Source organism: Mustela putorius, unplaced genomic scaffold (assembly GCF_011764305.1).
Source record: "Mustela putorius furo isolate JIRA1106 unplaced genomic scaffold, ASM1176430v1.1 tig00003846_pilon_pilon_pilon, whole genome shotgun sequence".
Taxonomy (NCBI): Eukaryota; Metazoa; Chordata; class Mammalia; order Carnivora; family Mustelidae; genus Mustela; species Mustela putorius.
Genome location: NW_025421999.1, coordinates 23,015,113 through 23,040,696, shown reverse-complemented (window position 1 = coordinate 23,040,696; position 25,584 = coordinate 23,015,113). Strand labels below are relative to the sequence as shown.

Here is a 25,584-nt window from a genome sequence, read left to right as displayed (position 1 = left end):
CTGGAACTCAATTGCAAGAAGAAATTTGGAAAGAACCCAAATACATGGAGACTGAACAGCATCCTCCTAAAGAATGAATGGGTCAAAAAGAAATTAAAGAAGAATTGAAAAACTTCATGGAAACAAATGATAAACAAACACAACAGTTCAAAATCTGTGGGACATAGCAAAGGCAGTCCTCAGAGGAAAATATATAGCTATACAAACCTTTCTCAAGAAACAAGAAAGGTCTCAAATACACAACCTAACCCTACACCTAAAGGAGCTAGAAAAAGAACAAAGAAAACCTAAACCCAGCAGGAGAAGAGAAATCGTAAAGATCAGAGCAGAAATCAATGAAATAGAAACAAACAAAACAACAACAACAACAAAACCAAAAACAAACAACAATTAAAAAAATAGAACAATCAGTGAAACTAGGAGGTGGTTCTTTGAAAGAATTAATAAGATTGATAAACCCTGGCCAGACTTATCAAAAAGAAAAAGAAAGGACCCAAATAAATAAAATCATGAATGAAAGAGGAGAGATCACAACCAATACCAAAGAAATACCAAACAATTATAAGAACATATTATGAACAACTGTATGCCAACAAATTTGACAATCTGGAAGAAATGGATGCATTCCTAGAGACATATAAACTACCACAACTAAAACAGGAAGAAATAGAAAACCTGAACAGACCTATAACAAGTATGGAGATTGAAACAGTTATCAAAATTCTCCAAACAAACAAAAGACCAGGGTCAAATGGCCCCCCAGGGGAATTCTACCAAACATTTAAAGAAGAATTAATGCCTATTCTCCTGACACTATTCCAAAAAGTAGAAATGGAAGGAAAACTTCAAAACTCGTTTTATGAAGTCAGCATCACCTTGATCCCAAAACCAGACAAGGCTCCCGTCGAAAAAGAGAATTAGAGACCAATATCCTTGAAGAACACAGATGCGAAAATTCTCACCAAAATACTAGCCAATAGGATCTAACATTACATTAAAAGGATTATTCACCACGACCACGTGGGATTTATTCCAGGGCTGCAAGATTGGTTCAACATCCACAAATCAATCAATGTGATACAACACATTAATAAAAAAAAGAAAAAGAACCATATGATACTCTCAACAGATGCTGAAAAAGCATTTGACAAAGTATAGCATCCCTTCCTGATCAAAACGATTCAAAGTGTAGAGATAGAGGGAACATACCTCAATACCATCAAAGCCATCTATGAAAAACCCACCGCAAATATCATTCTCAATAGAGAAAAACTGAGAGCTTTTCTGCTAAGGTCAGGAACATGGCAGGCATGTCCATTATCACCACTGCTATTCAACATAGTACTAGAAGTCCTAGCCTCAGCAATCAGACAACTAAAGGAAATTAAAGGCATCCAAATCAGCAAAGAAGTCAAATGATGACTCTTTGCAGATGATATGATGCTATATGTGGAAAACCCAAAAGGATCCACCCCAAAACTGCTAGACTTTTACAGGAATTCAGTAGTGTCAGAATATAAAATCAATGCACAGAAATCAGTTGCATTTCTCTACACTAACAAAAAAACAGAAGAAAGAGAAATTAGGGAGTCAATCCCATTTACAGTTGCACCCAAAATGATGAGATACCTAGGAATAAACCTAACCAAAGAGGCACAGAATCTATACTCAGAAAACTATAAAGAACTCATGAAAGAAATTGAGGAAGACACAAAGAAGTGGAAAAATGTTCCATGCTCCTGGATTGGAAGAATAAATATTGTAAAAATGTCTATGCTACCTAAAGCAATATACACATTTAGTGCAATTCCTATCAAAATACCAACCATTTTTTTCAAAGAAATGGAACAAATAATCCTAAAATTTATATGGAACCAGAAAAGACCTCGAATAGCCAAAGGGATATTGAAAAAGAAAGCCAAAGTTGGTGGCATCACAATTCTGGACTTTAAGCTCTATTACAAACCTGTCATCATCAAGACAGTATGGTACTGGCACAAAAACGGACACATAAATCAATGGAACAGAAGAGAGAGCCCAGAAATAGACCCTCAATTCTATGGTCAACTAATCTTCGACAAAGCGGGAGAGAATGTCCAATGGAAAAAAGACAGCCTCTTCAACAATTGGTGTTGGGAAAATTGGACAGCCACATGTAGAAAAATGAAATTGGACCATTTCCTTACACCACACATGAAAATAGACTCAAAATGGATGAAGGACCTCAATGTGAGAAAGGAATCCATCAAAATCCTTGAAGAGAACATAGGCAGCAACCTCTTTGACCTCAGCTGCAGCAACTTTTTCCTGGGAACATCGCCAAAGGCAAGGGAAGCAAGGGCAAAAATGAACTATTTGGATTTCATCAAGATCAAAAGCTTTTGCACAGCAAAGGAAACAGTTAACAAAATCAAAAGACAACTGACAGAATGGGAGAAGATATTTGCAAACGACATATCAGATAAAGGACTAGTGTCCAGAATCTATAAAGAACTTAGCAAACTCAACACCCAAAGAACAAATAATCCAATCAAGAAATGGGCAGAGGACATGAACAGACACTTCTGCCAAGAAGACATCCAGATGGCCAACAGACACATGAAAAAATGTTCCATATCACTCGGCATCAGGGAAATACAAATCAAAACCACAATGTGATATCACCTCACACCAGTCAGAATGGCTAAAATCAACAAGTCAGGAAATGACAGATGCTGGCGAGGATGCGGAGAAAGGGGAACCCTCCTACACTGTTGGTGGGAATGCAAGCTGGTGCAACCTCTCTGGAAAACAGCATGGAGGTTCCTCAACATGTTGAAAATAGAACTGCCCTATGACCCAGCAATTGCACTATTGGGTATTTACCCTAAAGATACAGACGTAGTGATCCAAAGGGGCACGTGTACTCGAATGTTTATAGCAGCAATGTCCACAATAGCCAAACTATGGAAAGAACCTAGATGTCCATCAACAGATGAATGGATCAAGAAGATGTGGTATATATACACAATGGAATACTATGCAGCCATCAAAAGAAATGAAATCTTGCCATTTGTGACAACATGGATGGAACTAGAGCGTATCATGCTTAGCGAAATAAGTCAAGCAGAGAAAGACAACTATCATATGATCTCCCTGATATGAGGAAGTGGTGATGCAACATGGGGGCTTAAGTGGGTACGAGAAGAATAAATGAAAGAAGATGGGATTGGGAGGGAGACAAACCATGAGTGACGCTTAATCTCACAAAACAAACTAAGGGTTGCTGGGGGGAGGGGGTTTGAGAGAAGGGGGTGGTATTATGGACATTGGGGAGGGTATGTGTTTTGGTGAGTGCTGTGAAGTGTGTAAATCTGGTGATTCACAGACCTGTACCCCTGGGGATAAAAATATTTGTTTATAAAAAATAAAAAATTATATTAAAAAAAAAAAGGACGAGAAGAGAACAACAACAACAAAAAAAAAACCCTACAGGAGAACATAAGCAGTAATCTCTTTGACATAGGCCACAGCATCTTTATTCGACACATCTCCAAAGGCAAGGGAAACAAAAGTGAAAATGAACTTTTGGGTCTTCATCAAGTTAAAAAAGCTTCTGCACAGCAAAGGAAACAGTTAACAAAACAAAATGCAACCTGTGGAATGAGAGAATATATTTACAAATGACACTACAAAGGACTGATATCCAAGTTCTATAAAGAACTTCTCAGACTCAACACCCAAAAAACAAATAATCAAGTTAGGAAATGAGCAGAAGACATGAACAGACACTTCTCCAAAGAAGACATATGGATAGCTAACAGACACATGAAAAAATGTTATTGGCAGAGATTTGGGAAATTCAAATCAAAACCGCATTAAGATACCACCTTACAGCAGTTAGAATGGCAAAAATTAACAAAAGAAGAAACAATAAATGTTGGCAAGGATGTGGAGAATGGGGAACCCCTTACACTGTTGGTGGGAATGTAAGTTGTTAAAGCCACCTTGGAAAACAGTGTGGAAGTTCCTGAAAATATTACCCTATGGCCCAGTAATTGCACCAATGGTTATTTATCCCAAAGATATAGATGTAGTGAAAAGAAGGGCCATGTGCACCTCAATGTTCATAGCAGCAATGTCCACAATAACCAGACTGTAGAAAGAGCTGAGATGCCCTTCAACAGAAGAATGGATAAAGAAGATGTGGTCCATATATACAATGGAATTTTACTCAGCCATCAGAAAGGATGAAGACCCAACTTTTGCATCAACATGTATGGGACTGGAGGAGACTATGCTAAGTGAAATAAGTCAAGCAGAGAAAGTAAATTATCATATGGTTTCACTTATTTGTGGAACCTAAGGCATAGCATGGAGGACATTAGGAGAAGGAAAGGAAAAATGAAGGGAAATCAGAGGGGGAGAAAAACCATGAGAAACTATGGACTCCAGGAAACAAACTGCGGGTTTTGGAGGGGAAGAGGTGGGGGGATGGGTTAGCCTGGTGATGGGTATTAAGGCGGGCACATATTGCATGGACACTGGGTGTTATATGCAAATGATGAATTGTTGAACACTACATCAAAAACAAATGATGGGGGTGCCTGGGTGGCTCAGTGGGTTAAACCTCTGCCTTTGGCTCAGGTCATGATCCCAGGGTCCTGGGTTGGAGCCCCACATCAGGCTCTCTGCTCAGCAGGGAGCCTGCTTCCTCCTCTCTCTCTGCCTGCCTCTCTGCCTACTTGTGATCTCTGTCTCTCAAATAAATAAAATCTTTTAAAACAAACAAACAAAAAAGGAAAGATGTACTGTATGGTAATCAACATAACAAAATAATTAAAAAATGAAATTTACATTGTCTTGAAAACGAAATCTGGATGAATGTTGAAACCTTCAACTACCAACCCTTCCTCCCTTATCCCCTAAAATCTCTCATATATATTGAACTATCCTTGCGAATTGAAGTAATATTGTCCTGGAGTTGGTAGTAAAGATTAATTAGATACTTCCTTGGTTGCGGAGATATGTGTATTAAGACACAAAAAAATAGAGTTACTCATCATTTATTGTGTAAAGAAATGTCTTGCATTACTTTTAAGTAACTTAGTGTTGAAGCATTGCAGTTTTTGGTGTCTCCCAGATGTGAAATAAAAGATCTGAAATATTCATTAGTTTTAATTGTGTCATTTACAGGGGAAGAACGTAGAGACTCTGCACTTAAGAGCGTGATAATTTACACATGTATTTCTGGCTTGTAATTTGAGGGGATGGAAATAATGTTTTTATTTAGGGCATGTATTTCTAAGAATAAGTACAATATGTTAACAAGGCAAGACAGAATCAGAATACTACGTTTTCCCTTTTCTCCAGAATAGGCTAATGACATCATTTAGGGCTATCTCCTTTGCATTATCCCCTCTTTGATAATCAGAGCCCCTCTTTGGTAGAGTAATATAGATGTCACTTGAGTGCATCCACTCCTGAGATGCTGGCTCACATTCCCCATACAGGGTTCAGACACTGCAGTCGACCCCCTGAGCTCTGGTGTGTGCCAGGCTTCTGTCCTCTCAGATAATCCCAGGTGGAGGGCACAGAGATCTCATTTAGCTTGAGACTTTTGAGCTTTTTCAAAAGTAGGACTGTTGATGAGGTCACTGAATAGTCTTGGAAGGGTCCTTGGCTGAAAATTTTGTGGTATGCTTTCTTTCTGCATGTGCTCTAGAACAAGGTGCAACCCTTTTGACATGGACTTTCCTCTCAAATATTTCTAATAGAGTGCCTGACATGTAATAAAGCTCAAGAAATAGTATTTTTTCCTCTTTTTCCTGCACAAAACTTATTAAAAAAAAAAAAAAGAACTACAGAGAATTTTTAGGAAAGGGAGAGTCCATGTCTACCTGAGGTGGGGATGAGAAATGTTTTGTGGATGAGGCTGATTTGAGCCAAGAACTGAAGAACAGGTTCACTTATTCATTTGACAGACATGAGAGCCTACTTATTACATTTCAAATGAGAATATGATGGTAACCAAAAACAAACACAAGAGATCAAAGTCTGAGGAGGGAAATAAACATTCATCAAATCAGCACATAGATAAACATGAGTTTATATGGCAAGTGACCTAAATGCCCAAACTAATGCTGCAATCTAAATGTCAACCTAAATGGTCAAATAAATTATGTTCGACTTCATCTATGAAACCATGGAAATTGTTTCAAATAATGTAAAATGATTACAATACACTGGATATTTAAAAATGGGACATAACTGGTACCAGGGTGACTCAGTCAGTTAAGCATCTGTCTTTGGCTCAGGTCATGATCCTGGTGTCCTGGGATCAAGCCCCGAGTTGGGCTCCCCGATCATCAGGAAGTCTGCTTCTCTCTCCCTGCTCTTGTGCTCTTGCTATCTCTCTCGCCCACTCGCTCTCTCAAATCAAATCTTTAAAAATTTAAAGTGGGACATAAAAGTATAGAATACAATCCCTATTTTATAAAACAAATGCATGTTTGCCCATGCATAGGAAAGTTGATTATATACCACATGGAGATTTTGAAGCACAGAAGATGTTCTCATTGAAGAGTAATGTTTTGGAGCGCCTGGGTGGCTCAGACAGTTAAGCAGCTACCTTTGGCTCAGGTCATGATCTCGGGGTCCTGGGATTAAGCCCCACATTAGACTCCCTGCTGAGTGGAAGCCTGCTTTTCCCTCTGTTTGCTGCTGCCCCTGCTTGTACTTTCTTTCTCTCTGTGTCAAATGAATAAATTAAATATTTAAAAAACAAATAAAGAAAGAATAATGTTTTTTGTCAGGAGACAAGTAGACTTGTTTTTCCATTGTTTGAATTTGCATTTAGAGCCTTTGCATGCTTCAGTGAGGAACTAAAGTTTTAACATATATTCTTTCTCTTTTGGTTGCTTCTTTTTGGTTTTGATGGGGTAGGGAGTAAGGTGAAGGTCCTTGAGAGAACAAACATTAAAGTTGTAAGTACAAATTCAAAGGGGTACATGCACCCCAATGTTTATAGCGGCGTTATCAACAATATCCAGAAAGACGGGCAGATGCTCCCTAAGGAAGCCCAGTCCCTCAGTTGGTCATTTCCAAGCCTAAAACACAAGACATTGAGTGGGTCTGGAGATTGGGATTGTAGGTTTAAAAAAAAAAAAAAAAAAAAAAAAAAAAAGGCTTCCAGGTTCTCAAATTTTGATAAAGAAGCAGCTAGTTTGTTGGTGTAAAGTAGCTGACATTTGCCTTTTCCAGAGGGCTTGGGGGCCTTTTTCTCTGGTTGCCTCATTCAGTTGGCTCATCGACTGGCACGTGGAAATGTAAGAAGATCAAGGAGAGGGCAGGAAAAACCATGGATTAACAGAGCCATAGCCCAGAGTTCTTAAAAATGTTCCCTTTAGCTCTGACTTTCCAAACGCCCTCACAACACCCGGGGTCACTAAGTCCGCGTCCCTCCCACCCTGCTTGCTGCCTGGGGCCCCCAGATTCGCTGGCTGCTCCTGAATGTGTTACTTCAAGAGGTTTCTACTTTTATCTTTGCCAAACTTCTGAGCCCCCGAGGGACTAGGAACTTCAACAGCTTTGCCCTGAAACAAACAAAACCAGGAAAAAACTCACGTCTGAGCCACATGACAGGCGTGTTCTAAGGAGTCTGGGCATGATTTTGGATCCATCTTCACTCTGGCGGGGTCAGTCTCCACGTGAGCACCTGAGCTCCTTGAAGACACCACCCCCTTGGCCGTGGTCCCTAGAACAACAGCACAACCCTGAGTCATGGTCAGAAGGGGCAGGACAGTGCCAGGACTCGGGATCTCTGTGCTGTGTGACACAAGGCGATAAGTGACAATCTTCCAGTCCTGACCTCCACAACCTTAGAAAGTGTAGTGGTAATTTGTGTGCAAAGATTTGACATTTTAAAATTACCAAGTTCCTGAAATTCAATAAAATATGTTTACTAATTTAAAAAAATAGCCAATTTGTGGAAAGAAACCAAATGTTCATCTACTGATGGACAAGTCAATAAAAGGAGATGCAGCATATATATATATGTATACATATATATATGATGGAATATTACTCAGCCATCAAAAAGAATGAAATCTTGCCATTTGTAATGATGTGGATGGAGCTAGAGTGTATTACACTAAGTGGAATATGTCAGTCAGAAGAAGACAAATACCACATGATCTCACTCACTTGTGGAATTTAAGAAAGAAAACAGATGAATACATGGGAAGGGGGAAAAGAAAAAATAGACAGGGACACCTGGGTGGATCAGTCAGTTAAGCATTTGCCTTTGGCTCAGATCATGATCCCAGGATCCTGGGATTGAGCTCTGCATTAGGCTCCCTGATTGGCAGGAGTCTGCTTCTCCCTTTTCTCCCCTCTCATGCTCTCTCTCACTATCTCTGTTTGTCTCTCTCTCTCTCAAATAAATAAATAAAATCTTTTTTTAAAAAAAAGAAAGAAATAAAAAATGGAGAGAGGAAAACAAGCCATAAATGACTCATAAGGACAGAAAACAAACTGAGGGTTGCTGGAGGGATGTGGGCAGGAGATGGGATAAATGGGTGATGGGTACTAAAGAGGGCACTTATTGTGAGGAGCACTTGGTGTTCTATATAAGTGATGAATCACTGAATTCTCCTCCAGAAACCAATATTGCATAGCATGTTAACTAACAAAATTTATATTAAAATAAATAAATAAAAAGAATTAATTAACAAATTTAATAAACTTGCAGGATACGAAATCAAGATTCAGACAAAAAAATCCTAAAAAATTTAAAAAATGAATTGTAAATAAAACATGCTTTCAGTGGTCTTATTTGTGTACTAATGAATTAATACATTATTACCTGGAATTTTGTCTGAGAAAACCAAGGAATGTCAGATTTTATCTTTGGAAGAAATCCAGCTTCAAGGAAATTCTGTTGTGGTGAATTTTTCCTTGAACCTTGAATGGATATGACAGATACTACAAAGTTCTGGTTCCATTCTTCTTCTGGAGCACACTCAGGGGAACTGTTCTTTCCTGACTGCTTATAGTTAGGTGTGTCCCTGGGCCTAGTTCTGCCCAATGCTGAGGATCCTTTCTGATTAAGATTGTACAAAATGCCAGTAGGAGGCCCACCCGCTCTGCTCATCCTTGTGAGGCAAATGTAGAAATATGTGCTGACATAAGGTTCCTTCGAGTGACTACTGAGCAGAGACTCTTCAACCCCTTCTACTGCCCCCACCTAACACCACCCCAGGACCATGTTGGACATTTTAACATAAGTGAAAAATACACCTTTGTTGTTTAAGCCACTGAGATTTGGAGCGTTTAGGGTTACCACAGTTAGCCTATCCTGAATGACAGGGACAGCAACTTGAACTCCTTACTGACGCTGGCTTACCCAAAGATCAAAAGAGCCTTCTAAATATCCAAGTTTTCTATTATGACAGATTTCCACGATGTGGCCATTTTCAGTGGCTAGTGGAACTTTCTTTTAGAACAGTACACAACATTGTAGTAGAGAAGATTACATGAAAATGCCTGGAGAATGATTTCCTTCTGTGATTTCTAAAGAGCGTGTGTATTTAGTGCCAAATGAAAAATTGCCAGACAACAAATGAAAAACTCAATCAAACATCTATGTGTTCTCAAATAGTATCTGGATCCTTCATATCAGACAAAACATCTGGTTGACTGCTGAACTGGAACATTTTGCAGTGGATATTTAGCATTGTCCATAAATAGGACTAAAGTCAATAATGCAGTCCGAGTTTGGGCATAGAAATCCTCTGTTTGGTGAAGTGAACAAGAAATAGACATAAGCACAAGCATTAGATGTTTTGTTAAATGCTTTGTAGCTCTAGAAGTTGGGAGATTTGTTCTCCTGATAAAAGATATCTTTTAAAAAGTCCACTGTCAATAATAGACTAGTTTCTTTTTTTTTAAATAGATATTTTCTCTCTCTTAAAATGCAAATATGACAGAGGTGGTAACAACAATTTGTCAAATATACATGCAAAGGGGCGCCTGGGAGGCTCAGTGGGTTAAAGCCCCTGCGCTCAGCTCAGGTCATGATCCCAGGGTCCTGGGATCAAACCCCACACTGGGCTCTCAGCTCAGCAGGGAACCTGCTTCTCCCTCTCCCTCTAGCTGCTGCTTCCCCTGCTTGTGCTCTCTCTCCTCCATTCTCTGTGTCAAATAAATAAATAAAATTTTTAAAATACATACATGCAAATCATGGAAGGAAAATTGTCTGGATGTTTAGGCTAGAGTAAGCTGTAAACTAGGAAATGGGTAATTAGAGAAAAATATGAATAGGGAAAAGCAATTTCAGGAAGTAAGCAAGAGCTCTTCAAATTAAGTGACACAGAAATTTCTCAAAGTTCTGTTTTTCCTACACAGACAAACACTTAATCTTTTTTCTCCTAAAATGAGATTTTCATATAAAATGTGCAAATGGATTCTGGAATTCCTGAGAGAGGCAGACACACACATAGATGCACGAAGACAGAGACAGAGACAAAGAGAGGAGAATTTTTTTCATAATTAAAGACACAGCATCTATGCTATGAACAAGAAAGTTGATAAACAGTACTTTTGAGGGGGAAAAAAAGCATTGATTTTCATATGTTTATTTGGGCCACTTTTCTACAATTAACTGTGTCTTAGTGCTAGCCAATGATTTCTACCTTTTAATGTACTGTTTTCCATAAATTGATACAGTTTAGAGAGGCAAGGAGTCCTGCTTCATGACTGTGAGCCTTGTGTCTGCCTGATGTCAGTTACATTTGTTCTGGGAAATTTGCTGCTTCATTGCTGTTGGCCTCACAACAGGATCACAAAATACTTCAAGGTCATGTACAGTGTCCTCTGGAATGAAGTGGAGGAAACCCTATTTCCTGCTAGAATCAGTTGAGCTTCTGGTACAAAAGGTCACTATTGGCTACAACCTCTTGTGTGGCTCTGGAACTCTCTGAGGGAACTGGTCCAACCAGACATGGGTGTGGAGCAGGAATTGGCCTGTCGTTAATTTACTTGGCCTCGTGCTGATGAATAATAATGACTTATATGTCATAGATTTTTATCTGATGGGAGCATAAAAGGTTTTAAATCCCCATACTCCCATCAACTCTTTTGCAACTAACTGAAACTTAAAACACTGGCATTTTTCCTCCCTATTGTTGCTTAAGATAGCTATTTAATAGAAAATACGTAGAAATGTCTGGATGGAGATAACACTTCAACTGACTTGATAATAATCAGATTCCTGCATCCCTTCCTTCAAATCACTGAGGACAATTGTTCAGATTGATAGTTTTACATTGTATGTCTCCGTGTAGTTAACCCAATCTCATCATTGTTATTAAGTATAAAAACTCCCCAAGACCCATTTCTCCACCTCCTCCTCTTCTCGCTTTGTTTTTCCTTGTGAGAAACCCACTGCTGCCTATAGACTTAATCGGGTAATAAATGTGTTGTTATAGCCAATAATCTTTTTTTTTTTTTTTTTTTTAATATCCAGTGTCAGTATCAATTCCCCACCTTAGGTCATGAGTGTCCTATTACTTCTGACCTCCAAACTTCAGTGTGTTATCACCTATATTGATCATTTGGATTTTTGCCTATGGGAGATAGTCTTATTTGAGTTTCTACATGTCTTAATGGTGAGCCAAGACTGCAAGTCTCTATTACCCAGGCCATCTCTGATGTTTGTTTATGCAGCTGGGAAGCTGCGAGATGAGGTAATATTTGGGCATAGAGCATAGTAGCTTGCTTCTTGCTAAAAAAGAAATGGATTCCTCAAGCTCCACTGATGCTTGCTGTGTTGCAAATAACAAAGTCATTTGTTTCTGACCCAAGATCTTGTGTCTTCTGCTAAGCACCTGGAAAACTACTATAGGCTAAATTTATAGCCTATACATGGAATAAAACCAAATCCATATCCGCAGTCTATACCACCTTGATTGCTTTTATGTATGTGCTTTTGCCCCCAAATAGTAAGCCCTTCAAGATCAAGAGTCTGAGTCCTCTTTGTACTGCCTTTCATAAACTTCAATAAACATTCAGGAAGTGTTCAGTGGCTATGGTGATATCAACTTATATCATGAGGGGATGGAATTTTGATATCAACACAACAAGGATATCATTGTGGCAACTTGTAATGCCATAAGAGGATGCCACTCCTTGCTTTCCCCTTACTCACCCTAACTCATGGAGTAGATGATACCATGTTGTGGAGAGATTTTTCTGTAGGAAACAGATGTGAGGAACTAGACTGTAATGGAAAGATGCTGGGAATATCACAGACAGGGTTACTCCACCCTTCTGTCCCCACCCTAGTAACAGAAAGCTTCAGCAGAACAGTCATTTGCCATGAAGAAGAAAAGCTCACTTCAGGAAAAAAACAAGGCACAAAAAGAAAACAAAAAGAAGAAGGAGGAGGAGGACAGGGAATGGAGCTGCTTCTTCTCTATATTAGTACAATAGCAAATCTTTGTCTCTCTCTGTACCGTTTACTGAGGAGGAACTGACAGCTTTCCTTGAACTGAAAACCATCATATGGCTTCCAAAGGAGTCCAGTAGGTGCAAAGATTCTCTGAGTAACAAGTTCCTTTATCTTTTTGAGGTGCAAAGTACTCATTTCCCTGTCAAGTAAATATATAAACTAATTTCCTTCTCATTTAACCAGACATACTTGTTTATCTTTTTATTTTTTAAAGATTTTATTTACTTCTTTGATAAAGAGAAATAAGGAGAGAGGGAATATAAGCAGGGGGAGTGGGAGAGGGAGAATCAGGCTTCCCATTGAGCAGGGAGCCCCATGCAAGGCTTCATCCCAGAACCCTGGAATCACAACCTGAGCCAAAGGCAGACACGTAATGACTGAGTCACTCAGGTCCCCTGAACAGACATATTTGTAATGCTAAATGATGCACCGGTAAATGTGCTGTACTGATTCTATGCCTTGGAAGGTGTTCCCAGGAGAGTGGACTCTTTGGTGTGACCACCATAAGAATCCGTGTCTCATAACTCCCATGGCAGGAAGCATCACTGACCTAAAGCCCAGCCACCTTGCTTTGAAATCCATTTCTCCGTTTGTACAAAGCTCATGCTTCTCAGGCCTTGTTCTTGGACACTGAGTGTGGCAGGAATATTATAGCAGGCCCATTCCTTGGATGTGTGCTACTATTCTGATGGGTGACTTCTGTTCAAGATGTCCCAGCAACCTTGTGGAACTCCCCTTACAAGTGAACTTCTACATGACAGTCTTTCCTTGTTTCTGTTCTTCTCTTGAGGTCAGACTTGCACCACAGTCTAATACCTCTCCTACCTTCCCCCAGCTCCCTCCATATTTTCTCCTTAGGGGCATTAGCCCTAATAAATTTCTAGCATGTTCAATCCTGTCTTGGTATTGGCCTCTCAAAAGATGGACTAACTAATGTGCCTTAGAAATTAACAATGCTATTTGTTGAAAGCATGGAGATTCTTACAGCGGTTTGAGATGAACATAATGTAATCTGAAATTATGAATATTGGGCTCATTTATAACAATAAAACTCTGAGAGTTCCAGGAATTTTGGAGGAAATTATAATAAAAAATACTATTTATGCTGTGTACTTAGTATTTCAGCAGTTATAAATTTTTTATTCTAACGTGGGTTATATTTATCAGGATAATGGTCTCTCAAATGCATCCTTGGTTTCTCAGACCATTCCTTTGGTTACAGAGGTTGTGTGCCCCAAATCCACTTGCTTTCTCTCCCTACAGTCTTCAACCCTTATTGTCTTATTTATCCTTTAAAATTGGTTCCGACTGTCTGTGAAGCCTTTGCAGCCTCTTCCCAAGCAGAGTGTTTCTCTGTGTTTTCCTTGCTTACAAAGGACTTTTATTTAGTATGTTATTGATTATAGTCACTACCTGTCATATTTGTTACATTACCATGAGATCCTTATGTTATCTCTCATGGTGGAAGTGTCTTTTGAGTGGGTTGCATTTTATGAATATGTGGGTCCCTCTCCTTTCAAGGGGAAAGATCAGGACACATTCTGTGCACACTTACAGATCTGAGTGTAACTACTATCTCAGTCATGGCTATTTAATAGGGAAGCACTTGAAAGTTTTGCAATTTAGATCCCACCACTGGGGACTGCTTTCATCTTTTTTGCCTGACTCTTGACTGCTGAAAAATAATGTTAATTATAAAGTTACATAATGTTCTGTACTGATAATTTTTAAAAAGACAATAATGATTTAAGACCAGTCCATCGAATCTTTTAATTTGAAATTATAACTACTTTCTACGAGCCGGCCAGATCTCACTTTTGACTTTTCTCTCTAATTGCTTCCAAAGTGAATGCTCAACTCCATATTCTGTTATCCTCTTCAATATGTTGCAGCATTTTGGGGGGCACTTGGGTGGCTTAGTAAAGTGTCTAACTTAGGTCATGATCTCAGGGTCCTGAAATCAAGCTCTGAGTCCGACTCCCCAGCTCAGTGGGGAGTTTGTTTCAGTACTCTTTTTCTCTCTTCCTCTGTCTCTTTCTCTATCTCAAATAAATACATCTTTTTGAAAAATGGTACAGCAGGGGCGCCTGGGTGGCTCAGTGGGTTAAAGCCTCTGCCTTCAGCTCAGGTCATGATCCCAGGGTCCTGGGATCAAGCCCGGCATTGGGCTCTCTGCTCAGCAGGGATCCTGCTTCCTCCTCTCTCTTCCAGCTTCTCTGCCTACTTGTGATCTCTGTCTGTCAAATAAATAAATAAAATCTTTTTTAAAAAATGGTATAGCACTTTCTATATTATCTCAATATATTGCCCCTCATACTGGAGTTGTTAGGAGCCATCAGAATGATTTGTGTTTCTGTGGAGAAAATCACCTTCCTCCCCTGGGTTTCTCATCAGTTTTCATGAGCCTTCTGCTAAAGGCCTGAGACTGTTAAAGATTTAACATCTGGATCCCTTTGAAGTCAGAACAGAGATCAGGTCCCATCCTTTCATCTGGACATCTATAAAGCTGGGATGTGAAGAGAGAGACTTCTGACTGTTGCCAAATTTTTGTTATTCTCCAGTCTCTTCCCTCTTTCCTACATCTGCCTGTAAAATTGCACTGGAGATACAGAAGATTAGAGAATTTATTTGCATATAACAGTCTCAAATGACCATTTTGTTTTATGGCTTTGTAAAAACATCACATGAAAATATTGGTGTTCTTTTAAAATATAATGATTTAACCCCCAGAGAGTGCATTCAATGGTATTTGGTTGGCAGCTATTGTAAAATAATTCAAATTGGGCTAATCTTCCAAATTAGAGAATGGTGAAATTTGGGAAGAAACTTTCAGCCATAAAGTGAAGCAAAGCAAAAAGAAACTTCACCTGTGTCTTCTCTATTCCCCAAAAATGCAATAGCTCTCTGTTGAATGTATAGAATTTTATTAGACATAATTGAATATGTTTTGAGCTTGATTTTTAAAATTCATTCATTGTAATAGAAACTCTATATTTTTAGGGTGATTTACAATGTTTCATGTAAGTAATTCAGCAGTAACCCAGGCACTGTGTAAGGGAGGCTCAGCAAATATTTCTGAAGTTCTCTGGCCCATATGTCTGTATATATATATATGATAACCTATATAGTCATCTACTCTACTATTTTTCAGCATGAGAATGCATGAAACTTTCAGTGGATTCTGTAGTTATCATGAGTAGAAAGGGAGCAAGCATAATACTCATCCCTCTTATTTCAGACCCCCAAAATATAGAATTCTATCTCAATCTTGTTAGAAATTAGCCTGGAGGTGAGCATAGATTTCCTTTTTCTGAGACCCTTCATGATCTAAAATCTCATTAATCTCCCTACTCTATTGAGCTAGAAGCATTTTATCAAGTACAGGGAAATGGTGTATTATAGATGACAGGGAATGTAAGCTTTACCCAACTAAAACTTGCAATGTTTTTTTCTTCTTTTTCATCTGAAACTAGTCTTCTGCACTACATAGTCAGAATTATTGCTTTCTTCCCTGTTTCCTTTATTACTCTTCCCAATTTAGAGCAATTATTAGTAGTCACTGAGCAGAGATGACTATGTGTCTTGGGGGAGTTCCTATAATAATCCACATGTCACCTTGCCTATGTTAAGATATAATCTTCAAAAATAAACAGGTAACTCATACCATGTGCAATTAATTCAAAACAAATCAACAACATAAATATAAGGGCTAAAACCATGAAAGTCTTAGAAGAAAATACAGTGTTAAATCTTCATGACCTTAGATTTTGGCAATGGATTCTTAGATCTGATACCAAAAGCAATAAGAGAACAGTAAAAGGAAAAAAATATGTAAATTGGATTTCATTGAAATTTTAAAAATTGTGCATGAAAATATATTATCAAAAAAGTGAAAAGATAACCTACAGAATGGGAGAAAATATTTACAAATAATTTATCTGGTAAGAGTTTAATATCCAGTGTATATAAAGAATTCCCAAAACTCAAGAGAAAAGAAAATGATTAAAAATTGGCAAAGACTTGAATAGACATTTCTCCAAAGAATATTTACAAATGGGTAATAAACACATGAACAGATACTCAACATCACTAATCATTAGGGAAATACAAATCTTAATGAGATACCACACCACCTTACTAGGATATACTACCATAACTTCAAGAAAATGGAAAAAGAACAAGTGTTGGGGAAATTGTTGTTGATGATAATGTAAAATAGTGCAGCTTTCTGTGAAAAAGTCTAATACCTCCTCCAAAAGCTAGATACAGAATTATAAGACCCAGGAGTTATGCTCCTATGTATATACCTCACAATATTAAAATAGGGGCTCAAACAGATATTTGTATGCCAATGTCCATTGGAACATTATTCATGATAACTGAGTGGTGGAAACTATTCAAGTGTCCTATTAACAGATGAAAGGATAAACAAAATACAGTACATACCTATGATGAAATACTATTAAGCCATAAAAATGAATGAAGTTCTGATATATGCTACAGCATGGATGAACCTTAAAAATATTGTGCTTAGTGACAAAAAGCAGATGGAGAAGGACAACTATTATATGACTCCACTTAACATGAAATATTGAGAATAAGCAAATTCATATACAGAAATTGGTCTAGGGTTTACCAGGATGTAGAAGGACAGGACACAGGGGAGTTATAACCTGATTATATAATCTCTATTTGGGGTGATGAAAAGGTTTTGGAAATAGACGATGGTGATAGTTGTGTAATATTGTGAATGTAACTAACACTGCTACATCATACACTTAAAAATGACTAAAATGGCAGCAAATAAATAAATACATGGCTTTGTTACCCTATACCAAGTAGACAAGCCAAATTTGGAAGATGAGTTTAAATATTAGTTTAAGGCTTCTGAAAATTGATATTTATTCCCAGAAAGATAATTTAGAGTAGAAACAGCAGTGTTTCATAAGAACCATGAGAAAAAATAAGTATTTCACCCTTTGTTCAGAAGGTTTTCTGTTTGTGGAAGAGAATTCTCTGAAAGAGGGACAGAAGTTTCCTTAAACCTTGTTGTCATTGACATTTGATTAAGACAACCCACATTAGAGGCTATTTGGTTGGTGGAGTTTTCCATTAACTTCGTGTGAGTTTTAAATAATATTTTAAATAATAATTTTAAATAATATTTTTCCTTTAAAATTCTTATATATGCTTGTCTTAGTTACTAAATCTTGTAGTCTGTTACTATCAACAAAACATAAGAGCTCTCACTAAGGCAAGTCTTTAGTCAACTTGTCTTTCTTCTTATTTTTTTCCTGTATGAAATTAGTAATAGGATTTACTAATACTTTTAAATAATTACTTTATTTCTGCTTGGATGACCACCTGGATTAGGACTAAAACTTTCTAACTGCATAACACCTTTCTTCAGGGAAATCTTAAATCCTTGGACTTATTTCCATTCTAATTTGTTTTGTAACCTTAACCTTTTTGGAGGGTAAGAAAGATGGCAAGAAGTGAAGAGAAATAGTAAGAAGCAGCCAATACCTAACTTTTTATCCTCTTACGTGGCAACTAACAACACATTAAAAAAAATTCCAAAATTGTGCTTCTTGATGCCAACATACCCTTAGTTTGGATTTGCAAAAAAATTTTTGCTGGAAGTCAAAAATTATTTGTAAGCTCAAGTTTGGGTAATCACATAAAAATATAATATAAATATAATATAAAGTGGTATCTAGAGATAAAAACACACATACAGAAACAAATATAGACACATCACAATCCCAGATTTTCTGGGACATGATAAGTCCCTGAGGGAAAGAGAGGGAGGGGGATATATTTTTAAACATAAAGGATACTTAACTAACTTAAGGATAAACGATTTATGATGTCAGAAACTGGGTAGAATAAGTAGAATTCAGTGACATAAAGGGATATGATAAGGGCCTGAGGGGAAGAAAGGGAGGAGGAGATATATGTTAAACATGAAGGATACTTAAGTAACTTAAGGATAAAGTATTTATGATGTCAGAAATTGGGTAGGATAAACAGGGTTCAGTGACTTTGATTAATCCTAGAAAGAAAACAGCTATAGTGAGCAGAAAAGAAGGACGGATAAAGAAAGATGAGTCCAAAAAAAATGGGATTCTTGAAAGAAGTACATAAAATAAGTGGGAGTGGGGACACTGGTGACTTTCTCATTCACTTTCAAGGATGTTGTAGTGTTAGATTACCTGGGTCTTTTGCTTTTCAAGACTGTTTCTTCACTTTGTTACCCCCACATATTCGGGGGGTATAGGTGTTCATGTTTGTGTCCCTCTAGTTTCTGCTGTAAAATTGTTGAAAACCAGAATGAGGACTATATTCTAAGTGAAAAACTCCTCAGATACCTGGGGATACATAGCGTCTGTAGCAACTTAAACATTTCAGAAGAGATTTTAACTGTTACAATCAAAACAACTTCTCCATCAGAAGCAAATGACCAATTTGACCATTGCTTTATATGATCTTCTAATAAGACTGTTATGGGAATAGTGTTTTGTCATTGACTCATTCCTTGATTGATGCTACCATGCTGCTATACCTCACCTTATGAGTGCTTAACTAGTGCCTTGTTTTTTTTCAAGTAGGCTCCACATTGAGTATGGAGTTCAATATGGGGCCCAAAGTCACAACCCTAAGATCAAAACCCAAGCTGAGATCAAGAGTCAGATGCTTGACTGACTGAGCCACCCAAGCACACCTAGTTAGTGACTTTTTGACATATCTTGGAAAGTTATACTACTTTTCAAACAAGGACCTTTTCCCCCCAGAATAGCACAATTTTCACCATGAAGCACACTGGATAAACATGCTCTTAAGAAGTGGTATTTGGGGGCACCTGGGTGACTCAGTGGGTTAAAACCTCTGCCTTCGGCTCAGGTCATGATCCCAAGTCCTGGGATCAAGTTCCGCATTGGGTACTTTGCTTGACAGGGAGCCTGCTTCCCCCTCTCTCTGCCTGCCTCTCTGCCTACTCTGCCTACTTGAGATCTCTGTCTGTCAAATAAATAAAATCTTTAAAAAAAAAGTGGTATTTTAACGTTGTGATTTCAGACAAAGACATGCTTATCAATTCATTCAAAACAAGTTTTTAGACAGAGTACAACATGTGGAACAAATTTAAATTGCACACTGTGAAGGATGCACCCAAAATATTTTCCTCTGTGTACACAAGACAAGTGAAAGAGATGAGAACACAGCATCTTCTTCAGCTAGTTACTCACATGGGTTATTTTGAAGTGTTCTGAAGTATTCTCATGGTTATTTAGTTTTTATTTTGCCCTAAAGGTATATTTCTGGGCTATAACTTTGAGTGTAGATTTGTGTGCTAGACAATGATGTACCTAAGAATGATTAAAAAATTGGCAAAGTGAATGATGAAGAACAGACCCTCCAAAGAATATGTTTCCTATACCCCTCCTCTAAAACCCACCACCCACTATGGTCTTTTATTACATTTTAAGTATAAACGATATTTACTTTAAACTAGTTATTAATTACAATAAATTATTTTCTTATAATTCAATTCATATATTTTGCTAAGAAGATTGTTTGGGTATTTTTCCTTTGGTATTGATAAAGAACATCATAAATTTCCTTGTTAAATTTAATGTATTTTTATTGAATGGTCAAGTTGCTTCACTTCTCTGAGCCTTCCTTTCTTCATCAAAAAGAGGGTTAATACAGCTGCAGCAACATCTTCCTAGGAACATCGCCAAAGGCAAGGGAAACAAGGAAAAAAATGAACTATTGGGATTTCATCAAGATCAAAAGCTTTTGCACAGCAAAGGAAACAGTTAACAAAATCAAAAGACAACTGACAGAATGGGAGAAGATTTTTGCAAACGACATATCAGATAAAGGACTAGTGTCCAGAATCTATAAAGAACTTAGCAAACTCAACACCCAAAGAACAAATAATCCAATCAAGAAATGGGCAGAGGACATGAACAGACACTTCTGCCAAGAAGACATCCAGATGGCCAACAGACACATGAAAAAATGTTCCATATCACTCGGCATCAGGGAAATACAAATCAAAACCACAATGAGATATCACCTCACACCAGTCAGAATGGCTAAAATCAACAAGTCAGGAAATGACAGATGCTGGCGAGGATGTGGAGAAAGGGGAACCCTCCTACACTGTTGGTGGGAATGCAAGCTGGTGCAACCACTCTTGAAAACAGCATGGAGGTTCCTCAAAATGTTGAAAATAGAACTGCCCTATGACCCAGCAATTGCACTACTGGGTATTTACCCTAAAGATACAGACGTAGTGATCTGAAGGGGCACGTGCACCCGAATGTTTATAGCAAAAATGTCCACAATAGCCAAACTATGGAAAGAACCTAGATGTCCATCAACAGATGAATGGATCAAGAAGAAGTGGTATATATACACAATGGAATACTATGCAGCCATCAAAAGAAATGAAATCTTGCCATTTGCGACAATGTGGATGGAACTAGAGCGTATCATGCTTAATGAAATAAGTCAAGTGGAGAGAGACAACTATCATATGATCTCCCTGATATGAGGAAGTGGTGATGCAACATGGGGGTTTAAGTGGGTAGGAGAAGAATAAATGAAACAAGATGGGATTGGGAGGGAGACAAACCATAAGTGACTCTTAAACTCACAAAACAAACTGAGGGTTGCTTGGGGGAGGGGGGTTGGGAGAAGGGGGTGGGGTTATGGACATTGGGGAGGGTATGTGCTTTGGTGAGTGCTGTGAAGTGTGTAAACCTGGTGATTCACAGACCTGTACCCCTGGGGATAAAAATATATTATATGTTTATAAAAAATAAAAAATAAAAAAAAAAGACGGTTAATAAAACTGGTGCTGAGAGTGCTGTTGGGTTTTAAAATAAATAATTAATTAATTGGTTTTTTGAAATGTCATGAATAAATAGTTTCAAGCACTTTTGCAGCATTTATTTATTTACTGGTAAATGTTGTGCTACTAATAAATCACTCCTGGGGCATCTGGGTGGCTCAGTCAGTTAGGCATCTGACTCTTAGTTTCAGCTCAGGTCATGATCTCATGGGTCATGGGATCGAGCTCCACATGGGGCTCTGTGACCATTGGGGAGTCTGCTTGAGGATACTCTCCCTCTGTCCCTCCCCCTTAAAATAAATACATAAATCTTAAATAATAACAATAATAATAAATCACACTTATTTACACATTAAAATGTTATTAAGTACATGAGATATTCAAACTACATTCTTTGAAAATTAAAAAGGAAAAATTTAATGGATTTCTTTTTCATTTAATGGTTCTTCACATGGTGGCAGCATTTCACAAATGAAGTAAAATCATTAAGCAAGGGAATACACTGATGGAATAAAAGAGCTGAGTAAGTTATAGCCTCAGCCTTGAAGGAACTTGCACGTTTTTAGAGAAGATGAATAGATCTGTACTTAAGAATGTGCAAAATATAAAAGTTTATGTAAGTTATAAAGAAATAGGACCACATTTTTAAAAACAAATAAGCATATCTGAGTTTATACACCAAAACTACAGTTATCTCCTTTAAAAAGTTCCCCTGGAAAGTATACACTGTCATTTTTCTAAAACTTATTTGATTGAAAGATAAGTTATGATGATAAAGTAATGGGAATGGCATCACAGAGAAGCATTAGGATATAAAATGCCCAGAACATAGATAAGTGATTTTTCTAAAGGGGTGACTATTCTTGAGGATCTTTCCATGATCTATTCTCCTTTCAACATTTTCTTTATCTATCTATCTATCTATCTATCTATCTATCTATATTCTTAATATATATTATTTATATATATATATTTCTTAATTTTTATTTTAAGTAGACTCCATGCCCAACATGGGGCTTGAACTCATGACCCTGAGATCAAGAGTCACATGCTCTGCTGACTAAGCCAGCCAGGTGCCCCTCAACATTTTCTACATAAGACCATAACAAGGTTCAGAAGTGCTGATCGAAAGGAACATTCAATTGTTAAATTCCCATTCAAGAAAGTAGGTCAAGCTCGGATCCAACAGTGTGGACATTTTTGCAATGGGAAACAACCAACCACAAAAGGAACTGACTTTGAATACCAAGTGAATAGACTCATTCTAGAAGATACTCTTTTCCCTACTTAAAACTGTTGTCAGGAGGCAATGGTGGGAGTAAGTCGTAGTCTCATACCTTCCTATACAGCAGAAACAAGCATTTTCAGAGGATATTCGTGGACATACAAAAATATTCTAAAGGAGTTTATATGGCAAGAGAAATAAGGCTAGGGGCCCCTGGCAGGCTCAGTCAGTTAAGTCGCTGTCTTAGCTCAGGTCATGATCTCAGGATCCTGAGATCAAGCCCTAGGTCAGACTCCCTGCTCAGTGGGAAGTCTGCTTCTCACTCTCCCTCTGCTGCTCCCCCTGCTTATGTTCTCTCACTCTCATTCTCTCTCTCTCTGTCAAACAAATAAATAAAATATTAAGGAAAAAAAAAGAGAGAAGTAAGGTTAATGAACTTTGTGTGTCTGAGAGGGGTCTGCAATATCAAACATAAGCATTGGTACATGTCAATGGGCACCCCATATGAAACAGGTCAAGATTCTAATTAAGTGAGATCAAGAATATCACTGAATCAGGACACAAAGGAGTTCCTGAAAGTCATTCTAAAAGCTTCTGACCAGGCTCTTCAGTGTGCCCTATGATAATGCTTTGGTAATAGCGTCATTGCCATCAAACCCATTTGTATATTTTGGTATGTTTATTCCATAATGTGGGTTCATTTGTGTTCAACCAATTCTTTTTTATCCCAAGTTTTAAAAAAAAAAAAAGGTTTTATTAAGGGGGATTCTGAAACTGAAAGGACATTGTGTTTCTGATCCAAATGGACACTGTATATTCTTTACACCCTGATTTGCTCACAAGTAGATAGAGTATCAGTCCCATTATATAGTAAGCAGGGCCATTTGGTAAACATCCTTACATTAACCAAGGATTGTATGTGGTTAGTGTTTAAATTTGTTTCCCTCAAAATAGACATACAGAGGTTTCTTTAGTACTATACTGACATATACCTCTATGTCAACATTATCATCATTCCTAAATGGGTCACAGTGGAAGAACTCAGACTTTGTAAGGTCCCCACTGAGGCTGGTTATTCTGTGTATTAGCCTCTTGTGACGAAGTTTTTTGCTCTTCCCCATCCTGCTCCATGCCCCAAGAAGCTAACCTGGAAGTCTGCACTGTCCAGACTCATCTGCCCTCTGTCATTTAGTTAAGTTTGACAAATGCAATGCAGGAGATTAGAGAGGAAGAGGAGGAAGAGGTCAGGGATTTATTCCTGCTGCTCTCTGCCTGGTTCAGGAGCACCTGTGTTCCTTTACAGATGGCCTCAGTGCTCGTTGGGTGGCTTTCCTCCAAGGATTACAGCCCTTACCATGCTCCAGTAGTGCTCTCTTTTGGGACTTCCTGCTGTCTCCTCAACATCCTCTGTTCGTTCCTTGACAATCAGTCCCTACATCAAACCCTCTTTGATTTCCCCATTGGAATGGCTTCCTGCCTGAAACATATATCTTCCATGTATTATTTTCTTGTATATTATTTTTTCTCATTAACACAAATATTTATTAACACTATTTATACACCAAAAATAGGTTGAGTGTGAAGTTTGGATAACTTGAAGTCACCATTTGCTTCTGCACAAAGGTATTTTCTTATTTATTGATGAACATTTTTCTTTGCCATCCTTAGTTTTTGTCCAGATATTGGCCTCTGTCAAATATTTTAAAATTAGCTTAGTTTCTATTAAATAAAACTAAAAGTGATTCTGTGACAGTGACTATATGGTAACCAAATACAGCTGATGTCAAATATCATTTAAAATGTTTCTTGGGATGCCTGGATGGCTCAGTCTGTTAAGCATCTGCCTTTGACCCATGCCATGATCTCAGGGTCTTGGGATCCAGTTCTGCATCAGGCTCCCTGGAGCCTGCTTCTCCCTCTGCCTGCCACTCCCCCTGCTTGTGCTTTCTTTTTCTGACAGATAAATAAATAAAATCTAAAAAAAACACACACTCAAAAAGAAAACAAACAAAACAAAAAAAAAACCAACTTAAAAAAACCCCCCACCAAAATTTAATAAACAAAAGACAAACCAACAGAAATGGAAAAAAAAAAAAAACCCTGTTTCTTGATCATCTCTGTCAGTTTGTGCTACTTATGACAGAGAGGGATGAAATTTTATAAATTCCAAGCCTTATCTGAACAGTGTGCATATAAAAGTTGTCTTTTAGTTTAGTGAAGGGGTATCCATGAAGCTGTGGACCTCTGCATTCTTGCCCCTGCTCGTCAATAACAGCCATCCTTCCAATTGTCCTCTTTCAGGCGACCACAGGTTGTAGGATCTGGCAAGGGTCCATGAATAGGTTGTGCAAGTTTATTGTGAGGCACTGGTAAACCCCCAGGAGAAGGGGAAGTGGGTATCTTCAAGCCACTTCTCACTGTGGTTGTTCCTGCAGATCTGGTTGAAGTAGGGCTATTGATATTGTTGGGAAGATTTGCTGGGACTGTGTACTCTGAGCCATGGGAGGGCCCGGCTGGGTAGGTGATTGGTATGAGGTGTTGTTTCTTGGTACCTGGAGAACGAGAGCCATGGTTTCTTTTGGTACCTGGAGAACTAGAGCCATGGTTGCTAAGTGCTTTTACTGGTTGCTGGAAAGCCAAAGGGGAAGATACTGCAGGGAAGCAGAATTTGCCTGGAGAGGTATGACTGAAGCCTGAGGTTGCATATGAGGTATTTCTCTATTTGACACGTGAGAATTTAAGTCACTTCTGCTGCTTTTCACTGAGTCAACTTGCATGTTCGATGTTTAGGACTCTCATTCATTACTTAATATAATTCCCACAATGCCCCTGTTAGAAGTATCACTCTGAAGACCACCAAAACAGAATCACACTTACCACAAAGTTGTAACTTAGAAGTAAATCTACATTTGGCCAACTCTGAGCCTTTCTCCCTCCACTTCATACAGTTTCCTTCTAGAAGGTTTGTTAATACTTACTTAGCAAATCATCCGTAAATATGCTATT

At 38.1% G+C, this 25,584-nt stretch overlaps 1 pseudogene; it reads right to left on the bottom strand.

Annotated features, from left to right (window-relative positions):
* Positions 1–24,843: 24,843 nt before the first annotated feature.
* Positions 24,844–25,364, bottom strand: LOC123387182 (annotated as a pseudogene).
* Between the last annotated feature and the right edge of the window lie 220 nt (positions 25,365–25,584).